Genomic DNA, 14,773 nt, shown 5'->3' with positions numbered 1-14,773 from the left:
TTCATTTGTGTATCCGGATCAATAAACAGAGGTGGAAGTGATGCTGTAGCTCAGAGATATAAATATGATCCGAGAGATAAATACAGGGTTTCTGGGAACAACAGGGCCAGCAGCATTACAGGGAAATCAGATCAATGACTGGCCTCCATTACATTCTGCTTGGAGAGTGAACAACTTTGAGTCAACAGAAACATCCATTTGAGCAGTCCTAACCTGAGGTAAGGGTTATTAAGGCCATCTATCAGGCTGCAAACCACAATGAACGTTATTGTGCACATTTGTATATCAAGTCAATTGTGGGATGAGACGTGTCTGTTATAAAAGCAGGAAACACAACTGAGACTGGCTTTTACCATCCACAACAAAATACCAGTGGCACTCAGATCATTAAGACCTGAATTACACTAACAATCCTTCATTACATATCTACACTGAGTGTACAAAACATTAGGAACACATTCCGAATATTGAGTTGCGCCCCATAATCCCCTCAGAACAGCCTCAATTCATCAGGGAATGGACTCTACAAAGTGTCGAAAGCGTTCCACAGGGATGCTGGCCCATGTTGACTCCAATACTTCCCACAGTAGTGTCAAGTTGGCTGGATGTCCTTTGGGTGGTGGACCATTCTTGATACTGGACACACAGGAAACTGGTGAGCATGAAAAACCCAGCAGCATTGCACTCACACGGGTGTGCCTCGAACCTACTACCATACCCCGTTCAAAAGCACTTAAATCTTTTGTCTTGCCCATTCACCCTCTGAATGGCACACATACATACACAATCCATGTTTCAGTTGTCTTTAACCCGTCTCCTCCCCTTCCTCTACGCTGATTGAAGGGGATCATAGCTTCACCTGGTCACTTTATGTCATGGAAAGAGCAGGTGTTCCTAATGTTTTCTGCACTCAGTATATAACTCAGTTTCTTTCAAATAAGGACTTGCCACTAATTGTCAGTGTAAAACAAGACTGTATTGTAAGCTTGATTAAAACCTCTAACAATTGCTTTTCATGTTGCTGTATGAATTTAGCACACCAACCACATCCATTTTCAGCAGCATATTTTACATTGTGAGCAGCATGCACATATCATTTGTACTGTGTAGTAGCATTCTTTTTCTGGGAGGCTGGTATGATTCAGTCAAATTATGATATAAAAGGACTGACTTTACTGCACCTGGTACTGGTATTCTGCTCTCTTTTCTGTTCATCTTTCATAAAACTACATTTCACACACTGAATTCTCCTTTCATTGGCTAAGGTGACACGATAGGGAGTGAAGCATTTAACATGAAATGTATATGTATAGCCTAACTCGTGATGAGTAACCTTTCCTGTGACCTGAGGACTTGCACAATAACAAGCTTTCGGCCCATGTTCCACAGGCCTTTTCATCTAGCCAGCTAATGACCTCTACCTCTCCTCCTCACCCATGCACTCTGGTTGACATTGTGACACATGCCAAACGTTCCTCCACCACTACCTCCCTCTCCTCACCATCTTTTCATCTGATGCAAGCTCCATGCATGGCCAGGGGATCTATCCAGGCAGGAACATGTGTCACACAGCATCCCTCTTTCAAACAGGACCTATAGTATGTTTCCTCTCCAGCACCCCAAAACCCTCCAACCCCCCCCAACCCCCTCCAGCCCCCTCCAACCCCCTCCAGCCCCCAACCTCCTCCAACCCCCCACCCTTGTTTGATCTTTACCATCTATGTTTAATCCAGCTTTGCAAATGAAATTCTAATACAAAACATAACCTGGGGCACCATTTATCAAAATTAAAGCTTTAAGTATGGATCCCCATGGGGCGGCCATATGCTGCTCAGTTTACTCCATTAGCTTCATTAGCTAATGTCAACCCATTCATTAGAGATCAGGCTAGTCAGTGTGGACTCGACAGACAGACAGACAAGGCTCTCTCTGCAGGTCTCTAACTAAATACACCACGGTCCATGGTACACTCTGTAGGCCTAGCGCATGACCATCTCACATGCCAGCTAGAGAGAATGAATATTACACTGATGACCATTGAGTGAATACAGTGCCTGCTCTTCCTCACACATTTCTAACCACAGAGATCAGTGGTTGAATACACTTTTCAATTGATTTTTTTCATCGATTTTTTTGCATGTACTTTATGTTAGCATATTATATACAGTTAATTTTCAGATGGCAAGTTGTGTATTTGATAAGATATAGTTTAAACAGAGATTTATGTGACCTCCAATACACTTGCTTGTAAAGTAGTTTACTAAATCATAATCACATGCTTTACTTCTCTCCCCACCTCCATGGCTCAAATATGATCCAGTTCCTGCTTGTTGAAAGTCACACTCACATCCTCAAATAAAAGTGATCTAAATATAGCCAGTATGTGTCACGCTGGTGTTCTTTTCTTCACAAACACAGATCACTCAGTATCACCTACCACTGTCACACAAAGAGAATGTCACCTTCTGCTGTTCAAAATGAGGTCTTTCCCTAGTGTGACATAATGATGGATTGTCACACTCCCTGTCAAACAAAGTCACTCTAAAAACACAAGGAAATAATGAAGGTTATGTTTGATGCTACAGGTGTGCCCTTTTCTTTTCACTCGAGACACACATATATATTCCTTTGATTTCCTCAGTGGTTGCGGAGGCCATGAGGTGTGTGTGATATGTAACTGGCCATCACTTGCAGTGTCTCAGACGTGGAGGTGACTTGGGTCCTTGTGCTGTTATACAGACTAAAGGTCAGCTCATTGTGAGTGCATCACAGCTCTCTGACGTCAAACACACCAGACATTGTTTTATGTCTGCACTAGTCTTCAGTATAGTTCCTCACAGTTTGTATGAGTTAGTAAGTGCTCAAGCAGACCCTTCTTTGAGTTGATGCTGAGAGTAATTATATTTAGTCCTGGTACTCTTAAATATGCTTGGGCCCATTTGGCAGTGTAAAGAGGCTGGTGTCCCTGACCATCTGGCAGTGCCCCTCCCTCCCTCCCTCCCTCCCTCCCTCCCTCCCTCCCTCCCTCCCTCCCTCCCTCCCTCCCTCCCTCCCTCCCTCCCTCCCTCCCTCCCTCCCTCCCTCCCTCCCTCCCTCCCTCCCTCCCTCCAGTCCTGCCATCCTTCCATCCACTCAACCCAGTGCTACAGACCTCCACATTGCAATGCACTCCAACACTTGAGCTACCTGGCACAGGCCTCAGTCTGACTTGGCTAACAGATGGCTCTGCGGCAGGTAATAATGACCCAAGACAAACTCTTAAATTGATTATGCCTTTTCGAGGGCATACATACAAAGTATCATTGCTACAGTGGGGGGAGATGGCTCAAAGTCAAAATCCACTGAACCCCGAGGCAATGGCCAATTCAGATATATAAACACATTTGCACACACACCCATGCACGCGCACGCATGCGCACGCACACACACACAATGACTAATATGCCAGATATTCAGCAGTCAGAGTGAAAGAGAGCACACTACAGGGTAATTCTACCATAGAGTATAATTAGAGATATTCACACGCTGTCTTTAATTGACATGTCTAAAAGAGCCTCCAATGGTATCTGATGGCAGATGATGTTTATTGTAGAGGAACAGGCCAGTAGAGTATAGAGGCAAGCTGCCCCACCTGCAGGGCTAATTATCTCCTGCCTCATATTCCACATATTGCAACCATACAGCTCTCTGGAGTAGCCATTTCCATGCATCCTCACACTGAGATCAGTGAGATGGCTGATAAAGTGATCCGACGAGTCAACAACGGATCATGGCCCTTCTACAGTACAGCTGTCTTGGTGGATGAATTCCTTTGGTTCTCTCATATGGAGCCTCCATAATGGGCTGAATATGCATTGCAACGGTACATCATCCACCAGAAGTTATAAAGCACCAGTGGGTGGTTCTATGGAGATGTGCATCATCTTCTTCTTCTTCACTGAACTGGTCTCTTGCTGATACCTTTCCAGGGTGTCCTGAAAGCCTGTGTGATACCTAAGGTAGCCATATTTCACCCCTAAATACAGGTCCTTCATCTTTGGTGTGAGTCCCTGGGCTTGATGGGCCATAATCCGAGCCCCTCGTGTCAGGGTTGACAACTCCACTCGGAGTAAGAGGTCTGGATTATTTAGAAAAATATATGATCTCCAGCCATTAGTTTTGCTGTAGGAATAAGGGCTCTTCCCAGGGGGGCAACCTTGGGAGTAAGAGAGAGCCTTCAATGCAAATAATCCCCCCTAGTGCCATGTAAACTCAATGGAAGAGCAGTAGAGTGAAGGTGGGCTTCTTTCTGCTCGTTTGCAGTCCTTTTGGAACACTTCTCTGGAAGTTAGTGGGTCAGCTAATTGTGAGGTGGAAAGTCAAAATCCTCTTCATGGACAGAGAGAAATAATCTCAGAATTATGTCCATGGAAGAGACAGAAATAATCTGAGGACCTCCAAATTGAAAAAAAAGCATAGATTATTGTGCTCTATGGCAGTTGGCTGAATTTCCCTGTTAGAGGATGTGTTGTGTATTCATCATACAAGGGTCACGCAGGGTGACAGTCTGTCTGTCCCCTTACCATCTGGGTGAGAACCTGGCCATTTCTGTACTCATCTTCTTCTACCACAGCAACTTCTTGCCGCCTCGCTGAAAAACAGTCACTTTAACACTACACAGAAAGAAAATAACACTCTCGAACCGTGCCATTAATTGTTCTATTAATTAATAGTGACACAAAGTTAATCTATATTTTCAGTGAATTCCCTGAGGGGCCAGATGATATGGTGGGGAAGCAGCAACGTCTCTACATAGGGGGAAATCAAAGGTGACAGTGGGGATAAACAACTAGGCTTTGGCTGCATTGACCAAACCTTTATTTAGAGGTTCATAATGAAATAATCACCTCTCTGTGTGTGATAGATTTTACCTGCCCCGAACGATTAATCATCCACTTAATAAACGATTTGAGAAAAGTTCACTTCCGCTTCAACCGCTATTGATAACAAATCATTAGCATATTTAAAATTGGTGTAAATCCATTTTAATTGATTAACAAATGAATAAATGTTTGAAATAAGGTGGTGCTTTATTTCATGTAACAACATGGTTGTTCTGTAATTAGTGTCCAGACAATAATTAATGAGGGAACGATAAACAATGAGCCACTTTCATTATCCTTATATCCAATTATGATACAATTAGAGCCAGCGGCTCGTAGTGTAATGCATTGTCACAAACGATATGACTTGTACTGAGTTCTAAAAGCCTGTCAGACCTATCTCTGACCGTTTGTTACTATGCTCCTTTCCAACAGTAACTGGAATCCTCTGCATAGCTTTAGGAAGATAAGAACTGACCTGCAGTTCAAATTTAATTCCGAATTTTTTTTGGTGTAACAATTACATTTAAATTCTACATACATTTCCTTGAGTTACATATCCATATCACAACAGGGTTTCTGTTCTATAACAAAATATCAACATACTGTCACAATTTTCACTTTGTATTCACCCTCACAGCCCAGCTTCCAACAGATTGCTTAAAGTAATTTGTCAATACAAATAAAAGGTGGAAGAATAAACAGCCTATTGTGTTAACGGTGATAAATATTGTTTCTAACTTCTAAATACCAAAAGCCTGTGATGTAACATTGAAACAGAACTTCTGTAATGACTGGAATGAATATGGGCATATAAACATTGGCTAATCACATTAGGTAAAACAAGTGGAATGTTAACTTAAATTATATGTTGTTAAGTGCTTTTTCCCCACATTGCATCAACCCTGATTACTCAAAGCGTGTGTGTGTGTGTGTGTATGTGTATGTGTATGTGTATGTGTGTGTGTGTGTGTGTGTGTATTTCTACAATCGTATTTGTTATCTCAGACAGCAGCAGCACTCCTGAAATCCTGAGAGGGCCCTGCTGGCAGTGAGCAAGAGGATCAAACAGGTCATGACCTGACCATGGAGACTATTAATACAGTTCACATGGAGAGTGGACTATTTCTGCTGGACTTAAGAATGGGAGCAAGGGCACTGGCTTCTGTTTTCCCAGTGAGAGTTACCGGGAGCTCGGATATTATTGCAGTCACAAAAAGCAATAAGAGTGTTACTGTAGCCATGACAGGTGAAAAGAAGAATATGCTGGTGGAATGCTTAGGTCTTTGTATCAACCATTATCTTTGGGAATGAACATTCTTACAGAAAGCGCAAAGACCTCAAAATGCATTATGTATTCACGTGGATTATGAAATTGTCAGACTAATGATAACGAAGTGAAGTAAATCATTCAGTACAATTCAGAGAGGGTTAAGTAAGAGTCAATTGTAGAATCACATGAAAAACAATTGTACAGTTAACACAAATACCACAAAATACCACAAACCACTGTTGCAATAGAAACTAAAATGACCTCACATTTCACATTTGCAGCGGGTTCAATATACTTCTGCCACACGCTTCATATTTTGTTAAGCTTTACCAAAGTATATTTCACAAAATACTTAATTCATGGGAAAATCAAGCGTGCTCAACGATACCATGGCATGGGGAGATGGGGAGAAATGCCACATCTGCCCATGCATGTTCAGTTACACCAGATGGCACTTCCTAAAAATACACTTATAGAGGCAATCTACATCTCACAAAGGGGCCATGTCGAGCAGAAAGATAAATAAATTGCTTTGCTATCGCACGGCTGCATATTCTTTGTAGTTTAAATCAGGTCAGTGATACCTACCTTTCCACAGTCAAACAGCAGTGGCAAGTCAGAGTTGGGGGAAGCACGGCATGGTAAAGTGTGTGAAGAGAAGCGCATAGAACATACAACCATGTTAAATTCTAAGAGCAGATACCAATCTGTGGTATGGGAATGAAAAAGCAGAAAGTGATAACAACAGCTTGCAATTGGAGTTTCACGCTTGTATGCTTGCAGCTGGGACTGCCGTACAGTACCTATACAGCATGAAAAAACCCTGTTGTCCCTTAGAGGGACAAAACCAAAGAGAATATGATTAAGACATGTTTGGTTGAGCTTTTCCGTACGTTTTTTTCTTCTTCACCTATTTTACTTTCTGAATGTTAGGCAATGGAAAATGTCATAAAATGGTAAGGTTAGTTACGGTTGGCAGTGACAGTAAAATGGAAGTGCCAGTATTTTCATACCCTGGATATCTGCCTCTCTTGTGGTTGTGTCCTGCAAAAATACAATTTGTGCTGAATGAGATTGACTGCTCATTTAACTCAGACAATCATATTACCATTACCAAAATAAACAAGTGAGGTACTGTGAATCATGAGTAGAGTGAACAAGTAAATAATACAAGGACAACAAATGGGCACTGAGCTTGTCACCGAGAGAAAAAAAGGAAAGATATGGTGTCTAAAAATGTAATCAAACATCATATCAGGATAAGATGCTACCACAATGAAGAGACAGGAAAAGCATTAACGAAAGCTTGCAGGACCAGAGTGTTTTGTCTGGGGGAGTCAGTGGTAGTAAATCACGTCTCTGTTTGGAGGTATATTTCACTAAGCTGATAAGGACAGTCATCGTATACCTCTGCTTCCGTTTCCATGACAATGTGAAAATGACTAGTGCACTTATTTCTTGCTCAGCCATTTAACACGCATAGATAATGCTATAACTCGTTTGGAGTTGTCATGACATGGTCAACAGCTACAGTATAATCTCAGAGTAGTAGTGTTATCTTGATTCTAATCATGTATCCTTACTTGAGATCCATGTGTGCACCGATTACACATGCATGCTGTAGCTCAAGTTAGGATTCTGCCCACAAGTTAGAAATTCTCAGGAAATATACATGGTCATATAGGAAAAGCCTCTTTTACTGTATATCCACTATGTAATACACTCTTAGAAAAAAAGGTGCTATCTAGAACCAATAAGGGTTCTTCAGCTGTCCCCATAGGAGAACCTTTGAAGAACCCTTTATGGTTCCAGATAGAACCCTTTTGGTTCCAGAAAGAACCCTTTTGGGTTCCATGAAGAACTCTTTCCCCAGAGGGTTCTACATGGAACCCAAAATAGTTATACCTGGAACCAAAAAGGGTTATTCAAAGGGTTCTCCTATTGGGACAGCCAAAGAACCCTTATTGGATTTAGATGGATTTAGCACATTTTTGGAACCCTTTTTTTCTAAGAGTGTACTGAGCACAGCATGTAGCCTATTCTCTCCAGCCAGAACAGTACTCTGGGGTATTTGGATCATGTTCTAATTAACCGTTTGCAAATATGAGTGCCGGTCCCTACTCAGTGTTCTGTGGTAAACCCAGGGAGCAGGATCAAAACCTGCTTCAATCTTCTGTGGCCTCTGACAGCTGCCCTGAGAGACCGCCTGGACTCATGGCTACAGGCATTATCTCTGGTCAGCTACCCAGATACACCAGAGACCCCTAGCCCCGCACGCAGCTGCCTGCCCCCAGAGATAACATATTTTATACTATACTCGTTCATATGGGAAATCTCTACTACTTAAATCTTTATCACTCCTCTTCTTTTCACAGCACTAGGGACTTGACCTTGATTGAGGCTGTTTAATCGTGTGCAGTTATTTTCTAACACCTTGGAATCCATTTGTTCATTTCACGGAATGTAATTATTGCAGAATCTTGGGAAAATCAATTCTCTTTACCACTAGGCTACCAAACCTCAATGTGCTGATGGGGAAAGTACTCAGAATTGTGCTAAGGGCGATTGTGCTAAGGGCTTAGTCAAGGTTAACTAAATAAATGCAGACAGAGATTCATACTTTTTCCCTAGTTTTTCCTGACACCCACACAGCCAAATAACCCGTGAGTTACATACACTACAGTTCAAAAGTTTGGGGTCCCTTAGAAATGTCCTTGTTTTTGAAAGAAAAGCATTTTTTTGTCCATTACAATAACATCAAATTGATCAGAAAAACAGTGTAGACATTGTTAATGTTTCTTCTGAAACTCATCTGTCTATTCTTGTTCTGAGAAATTAAGGCTATTCCATGTGAGATATTGCCAAGACAGTTCTCGCATGGAATAGCCTTCATTTCTCAGAACAAGAATAGACTGACGAGTTTCAGAAGAAAGTTCTTTGTTTCTGGACATTTTGAACCTGTAATCGAACCCACAAATGCTGATGCTCCAGATACTCGACTAGTCTAAAGAAGGGCAGTTTTATTGCTTCTTTAATCAGAACAATAGTTTTCAGCTGTGCTAACATAATTGCAAAAGGGTTTTCAATTAGCCTTTTAAAATTATAAACTTGGATTAGGTAACACAACGTGCCATTGGAACACAGAAGTGATGGTTGCTGATAATGGGCCTCTGAACGCCTATGTTGATATTCCATAAAATATCTGCCGTTTCCAGCTACAATAGTAATTTACAATATTAACAATGTCTACACTGTATTTCTGATCAATTTGATGTTATTTTAATGGACAAAATATTTGCCTTTCTTTCAAAAACAAGGACATTTCTAAGGGACCCCAAACTTTAGAACGGTAGTGTATGTATATGAATAGAGTAAAACATGTAATAATAATAAACTAAATATTTGTGATATGTGCAGTGTATTTAAAATCTCCACAAAACAATTTTACAAGAAAAGCAGATGTTACATTGAATTGATCATGGGGTCTTATATAAATGTGGTCTGTGTAAGTCTGGTACAGCAGGTCTATTCAGTTAGAGTTATGGAGAACCGCAGCACTACTTGTTTTCATTTATTTACTTCTAATCAGGGACTGATTCAGACCCATGACACCAGATTAGCGATCTCTCAGCCAATCAATAATATTAATTGGCAGCCTTGAGAAAATAAGACCAGTCGTATGTAAGCCCTCAAGAGAATTGAACCGCCCTAAGGTAAAGTATATGTTGGTAAAACATAGATTCATAGCCAAACTATCAGGAAGCATTAACATGATGGGTTATCTCAAGTGGCTGTTTAGAGGCAAGACTCCAATAGGTGTGCATTACTTCTTCTGAAAATAGCTATTTACTTCTTAGCTAGCAACAGGTATAGAAAAGGGAGACTTCATATTTTATTCAGTGTACAACAGACAACAAGGATTAGGAAGTAGATACATTAATGAAGTGGGTTAGATTACCACCTGTTCTAAAATGATAGGCTCCTGACCTATCATTGATAGGCTCCTGACCTATCATTGATAGGCTCCTGACCTATCATTGATAGGCTCCTGACCTATTGTTAACCAAACTGACATAGAATCAATACATAGATTCTGTTTCCTTTTCAAATAAAACACAAAACAAGGAAGTGTTGAATTATCTTAGGCCGACCACACACAAAGTGAATAGAAAGTGTAATTGTTGCCTCTCGCCTGGGTTCCACAACAATTCAGACAACTTCAGGGAAATCTAATTTTCATCTAATCCAGTCGTTGTGTCCCACATCTCAATCTTCAGCTTGTATGTGTGTATCTTCAAATTGTATCAGTCATTATAATTCCATAAACTGTGACAGCGTCATTTTCTGATTGACTTTCAAAAGCAAGTGCATATTGCTTATGGCCATTATGGCCATTTCAAAATGAGAACATTTTGATTTCCATTCTGTTTCAATTTCAGTTTGGCATATTATCAATATGTCCATTATGCATCACTGAAAACATCTCTCAGAGTGATTCTGACCATTTTTGGATCAAAAACACTATTACTATCATCATTGTCGTTTGTGCTTAATCAACACGATACAGTAACAAGTAATGTATTCATGCAAAAAGTGTATTGATAGTTAATTACACAGACCACGCATTCCCGAGTCTTCTACTGTGCTCATAAAAGCCCTGCTATTGTTAAGTCTTCTGTGCAGTATATTGCTGGCAAAGAGAATTAAACAATCCACATAATTGTGGATTAATTAGTGGAATAACTGTTTGAAGAACACCAATCCATTAATATGCTAATGTTCCTGCCAAGAATATGGGCTAAATCTTCATGGAACACATCTCTCCAGCTAAAAACCCAGTGAAGTGTTACATGCAGTGTCTACCCAAAGGTATTTCAATCAACTCTGCTTAATTTGAGGGCATGTATTTGAAAGTATTACCTAGATTTAAAAAAATGGTGATACAGTCAACGTGTCAACAGTGTACACATGACAGTTACTTCTCTAGTGCACAGTATATTGCATTTTGATTTTGAGAGATTCACAGTCTTGTCTGATATACTCTGATGTTTGTCACATAGGTAAATGTATGTTCTCTGTGTCAAATACATAAGCTTTTGTGAAAACAAAGATCTAATCCAAACATCAATGAATAAAGCTAATAGCTTTTATAAACATAAGAGTTGGATGATGTGGATCTGATGAGGTAATATACTCAAATTCAAGTATATACATATGCAGGCCTGTTGATATAATATATTCATATTTGGGTATATATTGTACAGTTGAAGTCGGAAGTTTACATACACTTAGGTTGGAGTCATTAAAACTCATTTTTCAACCACTCCACAAATTTCTTGTCAACAAACTATAGTTTGGCAAGTCGGTTAGGACATCTACTTTGTGCATGACACAAGTAATTTTTCCAACAATTGAATACAGAGATTATTTCACTTATAATTCACTGTATCACAATTCCAGTGGGTCAGAAGTTTACATACACTAAGTTGACTGTACCTTTAAACAGCTTGGAAAATTCCAGAAAATGATGTCATGGCTTTAGAAGCTTCTGACAGGCTAATTGACATAATTTGAGTCAATTGGCGGTGTACCTGTGGATGTATTTCAAGGCCTAACTTCAAACTCAACGCCTCTTTGCTTGACATCATGGGAAAATCAAAAGAAATCAGCCAAGACCCAAAATAATTGTAGACCTCCACAAGTCTGGTTCATCCTTGGGAGCAATTTCCAAACGCCTGAAGGTACCACGTTAATCTGTACAAACAATAGTACACAAGTATAAACACCATGGGACCACGCAGCCGTCATACCGCTCAGGAAGCAGAGACATTCTGTCTCCTAGTGATGAACGTACTTTGGTGCGAAAAGTGCAAATCAATCCCAGAAGAACAGCAAAGGACCTTGTGAAGATGCGGGAGGAAACAGGTACAAAAGTATCTCTATCCACAGTAAAACGAGTCCTATATCGACATAAGCTGAAAGGCCGCTCAGCAAGGAAGAAGTCACTGCTCAAAAACCGCCATAAAAAAGCCAGACTACGGTTTGCAACTGCACATGGGGACAAAGATCGTTCTCTTTGGAGAAATGTGCTCTGGTCTGATGAAAATAAATAGAAATGTTTGGCCATACTGACCATCATTATATTAAGAGGAAAAAGGAGGAGGCTTGCAAGCCGAAGAACACCATTCCCAACCGTGACGCATGAGGAAGATAGCATCATGTTCTGGGGGTGCTTTGCTGCAGGAGGGACTGGTGCACTTCACAAAATAAATGGCATCATGAGGGAGGACAATTATGTAGATATATTGAAGCAACATTTCAAGACATCAGTCAGGAAGTTTGGTCGCAAATGGGTCTTCCAAATGGACAATGACCCCAAGCATACTTACAAATTTGTGGCAAAATGGCTTAAGGACAACAAAATTAAGGTGTTGGAGTGGCCATCACAAAGCTCTGACCTCAATCCCATAGAAAATGTGTGGGCAGAACTGAAAAAGCGTGTGCGAGCAAGGAGGCCTACAAACCTGATTCAGTTACACCAGCTCTGTCAGGATGGGCCAAAATTCACCCAACTTATTGTGGGAAGCTTGTGGAAGGCTACCCAAAACGTTTGACCCAAGTTAAACAATTTAAAGGCAATGCTACCAAATACTAATTGAGTGTATGTAAACTTCTGACCCACTGGGAATGTGATGAAAGAAATAAAAGCTGAATTAAATCATTCTCTCTACTATTATTCTGACATTTCACATTCTTAAAATAAAGTGGTGATCCTAACTGCCCGAAGACAGGGAATTTTTACTAGGATTAAATGTCAGGAATTGTAAAAAAAAAAACGGAGTTTAAATGTATTCGGCTAAGGTGTATGTAAATCTCCGACTTCTACTGTATATACATATGAATATATTTAAAAGTAGATTTATATTGTATATCCCTGTATTACATTGCATTAACAGACATACATCACTAAAACATACATTAGAGCTAGCGACATTGGTATTTATTGAGTAAGTAGATGAGGATGTTTTACTGAATTAAATCACTTATCCAGCCTCTCATTGGGACTACCTCAGGAATTCAGGTTTGGATGATATGCAGCTCTTGCCCCTTAAGGCTGTCTTTCTTGAACAGGCCGTTCTTAAGCCAGAGGATTCTCTGATGAATGTGTTTGAGTGCCAGAAGCAAGGTAGATTTTGTGTTTGTCGATCTGTTTCCCCTTAGGATGCAAAAGGAAAGTTCATTTAACAAGATGATGGTATGTAATTAAGACAAACTCAGGGATAGCATTACTGTGCTTGATATTTTTTGTTCAATTTTGTAATGGTACAATCTTAATGACTCAATTAGTCTCCTTTGAGGGACATGGTTAAGTATATGCCAGATGTTCCTTGACATATAACTAAGCAGCATCTGCCGTGCTTTAAGCCTATGGGTTTTAGGGCTGAAGTGGTTTAAACAGACCTCTGAAGCCCAATTTGGAAAAACTCTTGGAACTCACAGCAGAGTGAAACATTACATTCCAAAAGGCCTCTCATTTCTGGAATATAGAGGGAAAACAAACATTGAACAAATGCATCACAAATATCTGAGCTACTAGAAGTAAAAAAAATACAGATTTTGTCTCAAACTAGGAATTAAAGCAAAGCCATAACAAAGAATGTATAAATAAATAGGCTAAACCCTACGATTTCCCTATGACCTATAAAATAGCTGAATGAACCATGGTATGACTTCTTAAAATAATTCCCCCCTAAGAATAATAAAAAAAAAACATCTATCTTATGACATTCAATCAATGTGGAAAACCGACTTCCAACTTAAATTCAATGACATGGTGACATTTTTTTTTTAACTTCACATTGAATTTATGTTAGCTGACATCTCAACCAAAAGAAAACATTGAAATTATGTCTGTGTCCAGTGGGATGTTAATCAAATGTGATATTAAAGCTGTTGTGTGTTGTGGGAATTACATTACATTACATTGTATACTGTTCACACACGGTCATTGTCACAAAAATGATATTTGACCCAAAAGTTCTCAAGTGTCATTTTTCAGGAAATTTCCTCTTCGAGCACTGAATTTAGGATCTGTACTAATCTATTTCAGAATTATTATGTTTTTTGATCAGATATTATGCATTTTTACCACAATTTCCTCAACTACCAATGCAAACATTATCAATACAGCAACAGTTTTCAAAGTCCAAAAAGTAATATCAATCTCTAATGGTTTTATCACTGCCCACTGATGAAAAGGCCTGAGTTAAACATAACACAGAACAAAAAATATTTTCAATTAAATTATTACAATTTATTTAGGAATTTATGTCATTACTGTAACACAAACTTAAAAAAATATATAAATATGTTTTTTTATATACACATATTTGGGTAAAGAACAAAAGTCACACTATCAGATTAAGCCCAAATTGCAAAAGTATACATTTAATTGTTCCTAATATTTCCTAAACATTGGTGCATTACAGTAATGATGAGCAGGTTTCGGAGATGAGACTACATGTTACGGTACTGAGTGTTGTATAGTTTGCCAATGAAAACTATAGTGATCTTTATCAGATATTAAGTAACCCAACAAATCATCAAAGTGTGTAATTTTTTATCCCAAATTACTTGA

The 14,773-nt window shown here is 39.6% G+C and overlaps 1 protein-coding gene across 1 annotated transcript in view; it reads right to left on the bottom strand.

Moving 5' to 3' along the window:
• Window positions 1-14,773, bottom strand: part of naaladl2 (N-acetylated alpha-linked acidic dipeptidase like 2) — a 290,768-nt gene that overhangs the window by 220,296 nt on the left and 55,699 nt on the right. The window lies entirely within an intron of this gene.

The sequence above is a fragment of the Salmo salar genome, chromosome ssa10, assembly GCF_905237065.1.
Source record: "Salmo salar chromosome ssa10, Ssal_v3.1, whole genome shotgun sequence".
NCBI classification, from domain to species: Eukaryota; Metazoa; Chordata; class Actinopteri; order Salmoniformes; family Salmonidae; genus Salmo; species Salmo salar.
This window is presented reverse-complemented; position numbering and strand designations above follow the sequence as displayed.